Source organism: Nanorana parkeri, unplaced genomic scaffold, assembly GCF_000935625.1.
Source record: "Nanorana parkeri isolate BGI_ZX_2015 unplaced genomic scaffold, ASM93562v1 scaffold282, whole genome shotgun sequence".
NCBI classification, from domain to species: Eukaryota; Metazoa; Chordata; class Amphibia; order Anura; family Dicroglossidae; genus Nanorana; species Nanorana parkeri.
Genome location: NW_017306550.1, coordinates 1,277,935 through 1,285,586, shown reverse-complemented (window position 1 = coordinate 1,285,586; position 7,652 = coordinate 1,277,935).

The following is a 7,652-nucleotide window of genomic DNA, read 5'->3' as shown; positions in this document are numbered from 1 at the left end:
AACTGTAAATATAATAAATGAGTACCACTTATAACTGTGTAAAAAAGTGCAGAGTGCTAATCAATCAATCAAAATACAGCTGAACATGAATAAATAACAAATAACTAAAAATGCATAATTCATTCCTAATAAAGTGCATCCAGATCATAAATTATTAGTAAAATCTGTGATAAAGTGAACTTATTAATCACAAGATGATGGTTTAAACATGAATAAATAACTCTTATAAAACTAAAATAACAATAATAATATTTCATATAAGTGTTCTATTAAGTGTTCAAGTGCCCAGTATAACATATGTGTCTTGGTGTGATCACAAATTATAAGATCCTAAGTGATCCACAGTATCAAACTTCTTTAAGTGCTTAAATGGTTAAGGTGTCTCTTTCCACTTGAATAGGTAAAGCTTTCTTTCCGCACTCACCAGAATGATTTGACCATCTGCAATGAGATGGTCAAATAAAGCGTGATGTTAAATTGCGCTCAAGTGCAGTAATTTTCCTCCTCTGGTATCAGTGCTTCAATCCGCAAAAGATTTGATTCCTCCTCCACCACTCACATCATCATCATCATATCAAAATAGAACAGACAAACGCTCATCGTGCAGTAAAATCATTACAATGTTTATTAAATCACATAGTGTGAATTAAAAACTTGCAAGTCAGCAATCAAATAGAAAGATCCCTCCAAGGATGTCTGCCGTCTTTTGATAACGTCCTGGATGACGAAACGCGGCAAAGAGTGGACACTGCTGAAGCTATCTTGATCTGGGAGCTTGTTTGGAGAGAGCACAATGTGAGTAATCTATTAAGGGATCTTTCTATTTGATTGCTGACCGGCAAGTTTTCAATTCACCCGATGTGAGTAGGATTGATTCTTTTTGATAAACATTGTAATGACCTGACTGCAGGAGGAGCGTTTGTCTGTGGTCCCCTACTATTGAAATGAAGTTCCCCTTTAAAGTAGGCTCAGACAGAGCCTTTTTTTATATTGATGGGTAAAAAAGTTTGTGTGTGCCTGAAAGATCCTCGCTATTGTGGGTACAAGGACAGTGGGAATAATGTGAAGCGTATACAGGGAGTAAGATCAGACTCTGTTTAAGTAACATATAAATAAGTGTTAATACCTATGGAGACCAGAGACCCAAAGTTTTACAGCCAAGTTTTAGGACACCATCAATGGAAAGGTAATATTTATCTTGTTTTTTTGCAAACTAATCTTGGTGTCCTTATGTTGAAGAAGCACTGTTACCTTGCCAATGTTGGGTAAAGTGACAGAGGGGCCCTGCCAACTCCCTTACGCTCACCTTGTCAGTGCTCCTTCACAGCTCCTTCCTTCTTTGCTGTGGCATTGAATTCTAAGGTGTTAGCGACTGTGTGGATCAGTGATGTCACTCTCTTCTTCATGTGACAGTGCTTGGGTCTAGAGATTGGCTTTAATACCTGAGTACTGTCAAAGGAGAGGAGGTCATGTGGTCCCCATACCAGGGATGTAGCTACCATGGGCGAGTGAGGCACTCGCCTCAGGAGCAGCTGAGAGGGGGAGCAGCCAGGGCCGACCTGGCTTCGCCCCTTCGCTCCTGTTGCCACAGCGAGCACAGGGCGCCATGGCAACAGGGGCACCAGGTGGCCAACACAGCCATGACTCGGCAGGGAGAAGAGGGGCAGCACAGGCTCCAGCTTCTCCTCAGATCCCTGCTGCTCTCCCCTGCCTGTATGGGCAGAGGCAGCGGGGATCCGATGAGAAATGGAGCACCGAAGCTGGCGGGGAAGAAGGGGGGGCGGAAGAGGGAGATGTCATTATGACATCAAATGATGCCGCGCGTGTGTGGCGTTGGGTGACATCACACGTCTGTTGGGAGGGCACAATTTTCTGTTCTTGCCTCGAATGCAAAAGGAGCTAGCTACAGCTCTGACCTATACCCATAAGGGTACTGTGTCATCAGCTGTGGAAGAGGAAGGAGATGTGAGGGATCACTGGCTAGGTGAGTATAACTAAGTTAGGGGACCCCTTTGAAGCAACACTCTCAATTTACGCCGCATTAGCAAGGTGTCAGCGACTTTCGCGGTATACTGAGCCTAGGGTGACGGGAGGACGCTAGTTTGTGTCCTCCCGTTACCCTAAGGAGAACTATGGGGAAAAGCCTTAACCCCATAGTTCTCCTTTAAGTTAGTTATGGGTCGCTTTAAACAATAAATGTACTTTTTTTTTAACAAAGTACAATTTTACTTTTTTTCTCTAGATCCCTTGGCTAAAGAACCACCTTTCCCTCCACACATCTGTACTTACCTTAATATCACTAGCACATCCTCTTGAGTTCTTCATCACCTGCCATGGTAGGATGTTGCACAATCTTTTTTTCTCATGATTATTTATTCATGGTTTCTTCCATGCTTAAGCCCCAACTAGATAAAATCCAACAGGCTGGTGCCACATACTGTCAGGGCTACCAATTTCACCTTCATGTCCTCTAGAATAGGAATAGTTTTACCGTATATACTCGAGTATAAGCCGAGATTTTCAGCCCATTTTTTTGGCTGAAAAGTGCCCCCCTCAGCCTATACTCGAGTCAGCGTTAGGTACCTCGGCTTATATTCGGGACGGCTTATACTCGAGTATATACGGTACTATGCATGCTCCCTCACAGTTATAAGACACATTCACATTTTTGGAATACCAATTCCAGATTGGACTACACCAGAGATGCTGCCAATGCATTCTCTACTTCAGCAGATAAGAAGAAATACCATTGGAAGATTTGCAAATCACTAGGACAATCTGGGACAATGCCAACTCCAGGGAATTGTAAGTGGCGCTCAGATATATCCTAAATACTATATTGCCACTCACTACTCTAGCTTGTGATCCATACTCTACTATAACGGAGATTTATTAGACACTCAAAGATGACCAGTTTGACAAAAATTTTAGCTGTTCCACACTTTTGATACTGCTTGTTACTGCTTGTCACTAGATTCTGGGTCATGCTTAGAGTTAATTTATTGATTTTCTGCCACCATCTTCTGTTGACTGCTTTCTAGCTATTGAAGTTACTTTTGGGACTAGAACCCTGACACTCTTTTCATAATTCCTCAACCATACTTCATAACTCCATTTACATTAGCTGACCCCAATGGAGCAGGGGAGTGGTTATATTACCTGTCCTGTCGATGCCTTTGGCTCCATTCCTTGCACAGGAATGAACTCTAGCGGGCAGAGCTAGATTACTGAAGGAATACCACCTGTCTTATACTTCTCTTTTTCACGCACTCGCCATTTGTTGACCTGGAATCCTACCAGACAAATATGTATTTACATGTTTGATCCCATAGCCAACTGATATATTTCATTATTTTGTTCTTTCACATTTTTTACTACAAGTTGAATACGGTAAATGCAGGAATTAAAGGTTAATATTTGTATTTGAGATGCTCCCCCCTAAGTTGGATGTGATGTAGTCTTGATTCATCATATATTACTAAGATCTAAATGGTAAATGGTGACTCACTTTGTGACCTGCCTGAGTCGGATTGTAAACCATAAGGCAGCTTCTACATGAGTTCATATATCATAGAATATTTATGGCTTTGCCATCCCAATCCTAATACTATGGGAGATAGGCAGATGGTGATCATATATGCTCTCACATTTACTATGTGTGGAGACTATGGAGACCATACTATGCCATATGTCAGTTCTTACTCTTCCTTGCATAGCATAATCAATTTAGCAGCTCTGAGATTATCATAATAAAATCCCTATCTGCCATCTCTTTTCAGATGTAGAGAAGACCTTTGACAGGATTTATTGGCTCTTTTTTGAACCAACCTGGAAGCATATAGGCCTAGGAAGTAACCGATGTGTAGGTGGATAGATGCAATCTACTCAAATCTAATCAAACGCCATCAGCAGCAATCAGACCTAACAAATGAATATCCAAATACTTTTCTTTAATGGTACCAGACAAAGATGCCCACTGTCACCATTAATTTTTATACTTACGCTGGAACCCGTTTCAGACGTCTTAGACAAAACCCAAACATATCAGGTATACACAATAACTTGGCATAAGGTAGCATCCTATGCGGCAGATCTATTATTCTTCAAAACTACACTGTATATAACACTTTTTGCTGGCTGAAATGAATACATATAGTCAAAGCTCCAACTTTAAAATCAATCTACAAAGATCTAAGCCCTTAATACAGTATTTCCATCCTTAAACTGATGCTTGATGACCTCAAAACCAATTTAGCTTTCAAGTGGGCAAACAAATCACATATCTTGACGCTACATTGTCCCCAAAACCAGTAAATTACTTGAGGCAAATTTCCCACCTCTTGTATAGGTCATACAACTAGACTTTCAAAGATGGACCACAGACTTTTATAATTGGTTTGTCTGAAAAGCCATCCTTAAGAATCTAGATATAAAATTATACCTGGATGATGCAAGGTTCCATCTATTTTGCATAAATTATATCGACAGACTTCCAAGCCTTTCTGGAGCTGTAAGGACCATGAGGGCAAAATTCTGCATTGATTCTAGGAGTTCCAAAGGTTGAGAAACTTCTGGGACCAAGTACTTAACCCAGGGCCGTCTTTAAGGCAGGGCAAAAGGGGCAGCTGCCCCGGGCCCAGTCATTGCTGTGGGGCCCTGTACCCCATAAACTAGTGCTAATGCTTCATCTGCACTGGCAGAGAGGCAGAGCCAGCTATCAATCAGGTAGAGGGGTGGAGCCTGACAATATTGTCGCAATCTTTCCGAGCTGCATTGTGCTCGGAAAGAGTCCACTGCAGCTGTCACTGCAAGCTGTCAGCATATAGCAGGCAATATTGCATCATGGGGCAAAATTGCATGGCGGGTGTGGGGTGTGGCAGGGGGCCCAAGAAAATGTTTGCCCATGGTCCAATCAATATTAAAGACGGCCCTGACTTAACCTCACGTAAATTGATTCATGATAATTTGGGAGATGACCCTGCTGCATAACTCCTTCACTCAAGTCACCTTCCCAGAAACAGATATGAATGATCAGAATACTTCACACTGTCTAATTAAAAAAGTGTAAATAGTGTCCATAGGTAGCACTGTGGGAGCTGAATCATTAGTTAGCAGAATGTATCAATTCACTAGCAGTTTTTCTCTCTGTGAGATGAGCCACTCTGTTTCATGCCACACTGATGTCACAAGTCTCTAGAGAATTGATGGGCTACGTAAATGGTAATATCGATTTAAAGGTACATTCCCATTAGGGCTGAAAATTAAACCTTGAGATACCTACACGGTGTATAGCTGCTCAGCAGGTACATTTTCCATCCACGCATAGTTGTACTTCACCAGTCCAGCTTCTTGTTGGTTACGTGACGATCCTGCTTGTGGTGCCGGATCGAAACAAATATTCCCATCACACACCATACTGGAATCAACCATCATATGGTCTCTGTAACGATCAATAAGTATTGCAACATCAGTAAGATATCTTGCCAGCACACAAGAGTTCTTGCAAAATATTCACTTTTATTGCATTATAACATTCACACAGAAATGCATTGTTTCGGAGACATGCAGGACATCTTGGCATGCGTGACACCTAAAAGAGTCCTACATAGTTCTGAAACACTGCATTTGCTAAATAGTTAGTGTAATACTTAATTACAGTTCAGAAGTCAATGTATCCAAAAACATGCGACAGAAAAAAAAATTATTGTACCTTTTCGAACTGAAAGTGGCTGAGCATGTGAACAGCGACAATAGAAAAGAATGAAATTCTGATGTTGAGGGTTGTCGTGCATAGGGAAATATGCAAAAATAGGGTGAATGTGGGCTGAGTAAGTATAATGGAGGTATGCACAGGACTTGTATTCAAAACTGAGCAGAGGGCTTTTCTGGCAATTTAAGAGTTTTTCAGGTTATGTGTAAGTGTTTTTACACGTGCATCAAGCTTCAAGTATTTTTGTTTTGGCCAATGGAAAGCGGATCTAGAGGAGGAGAGCAGTTCTCCAGATGGATTTACAGGTGTTTCCTTTGGGGCCAAAAAAGTGTGACATGGATCCAAAAAAAGCTCATGTATCTTTGTGAGTGTAGAGATGCGAACAACCACAATAGAAAAGAATGGGGTTCTGATGTTGAGGGTTGTCGTGCATAGGGAAATGCGCAAAAAACACACAACAAAATGCTCAGGGGTGAATGGGGGCTACGTGAGTAACGAAAATGAAGGTAACACTCAGGGGTGAATGGGGTGGAGTGAGTAGTGAAAATGGAGGTAATGCTCAGGGGTGAATGGGGGTTGAATGAGTAATGAGAATGGAGGTAACGCTCAGTGATGAATGGGGGTTGAGTGAGTAATGAAAATGGAGGTAACGCTCAGGGGTGAATGGGGGTTAAGTGAGTAGTGAAAATGGAGGTAACACTCAGGGGTGAATGGGGGAGGAGTGAGTAATGAAAATGGAGGTAATGCTCAGGGGTGAATGGGGGTTGAGTGAGTAATGAAAATGGAGGTGATGCTCAGGGGGGAATGTGAGTTCAGTAATGAAAATGGAGGTAATGCTCAGGGGGGGAATGTGAGTTGAGTAATGAAAATGAAGGTAATGCTCAGGGGTGAATGAGGGCTGAGTAAGGAAAATAGAGGTAATGCTCGGGTGAATGGGGGCTGAGTAATGAAAATTGAGGTGATGCTCAGGGGTGGATGAGAGCTGAGTAATGTAAATGGAGGTACTGCTCAAGGGTGAATGGGAGTTGAGTAATGAAAATGGAGGTGATGCTCAGGGGTGAATGGGGGTTGAGTAATGAAAATGCAGGTGATGCTCAGGGTTGAATGAGGGCTGAGTAATGAAAATGGAGGTAATGCTCAGAGGTGAATGGGGGCTGAGTGAGTAATAAAAATCGAGGTAATGCTCAGGTGTGAATAGGACTGAGTAATGAAAACAGAGTTAATGCTCAGGGGGGAATGTGAGTTGAGTAATGAAAATGGAGGTAATGCTCAGGGGTGAATGAGGGCTGAGTAATGAAAATGGAGGTAATGCTCAGCGGTGAATGGGGGCTGAGTGATTGTGGGGGGGGGGGGGGGAATGTGAGTTGAGTAATGAAAATGGAGGTAATGCTCAGGGGGGGAATGTGAGTTGAGTAATGAAAATGGAGGTAATGCTCGGGGTGAATGGGGGTTGAGTAATGTAAATGGAGGTGATGCTCAGGGGTGAATGAGAGCTGAGTAATGTAAATGGAGGTACTGCTCAGGGGTGAATGGGAGTTCGAGTAATGAAAATGGTGGTGATGCTTAGGGGCGAATAGGGGTTGAATAATGAAAATGGAGGTGATGCTCCGGGGGAATGACGGCTGAGTAATGAAAATGGAGGTAATGCTCAGGGGTGAATGGGGGTCGAGTAATGAAAATGGAGGTGCTGCTCAGGGGTGAATGAGGGCTGAGTAATGAAAATGGAGATAATGCTCAGGGGTGAATGAGGGCTGAGTAATGAAAATGGAGGTAATGCTCAGGGGTGAATAGGGGTGGAGTAATGAAATGGAGGTAATGCTCAGGGGGTGAATGGGGGTCGAGTAATGAACATGGAGGTAATGCTCAGAGGTGAATGGGGGCTGAGTAATGAAAATGGAGGTAACGTTTAGGGGTGAATAGGGGTTGAGTGAGTAATAAAAAT